The sequence below is a fragment of the Pituophis catenifer genome, unplaced genomic scaffold, assembly GCF_029215685.1.
Source record: "Pituophis catenifer annectens isolate HBS135680 unplaced genomic scaffold, rPitCat1.0.hap2 SCAF_2, whole genome shotgun sequence".
Lineage (NCBI taxonomy): Eukaryota > Metazoa > Chordata > Lepidosauria > Squamata > Colubridae > Pituophis > Pituophis catenifer.
This window is the reverse complement of record NW_027256882.1, coordinates 246,281,352-246,281,652: the sequence shown is the minus strand read 5'-3', so window position 1 is coordinate 246,281,652 and position 301 is coordinate 246,281,352.

Sequence of the window (301 nt, the reverse complement as noted above, 5' to 3'; positions counted from 1 at the left end):
AGTTAATATAAATAAGAAGATATGGGAAAATACAGGAATATGACATTCTATCTATAATGACAATATATAATGGAAATGTATAGAAATTGACAGCAATATTGCTTTCTTCATGTGAAAAGTACAGTAGTGATTTATCTTTCACCAAACTCAAAACTGTAAAATCATATATTTTTGGCTTCAGCACTTCCTCAGTTTAGTTTAGTGGGATGAAAGATAAGACTTATTTCTACTGTGGCTAACAGTTGAAGATATTTGCATCGGCAATTAATGAATGAAGGAGACTCAATTTTATGGTGCTGAC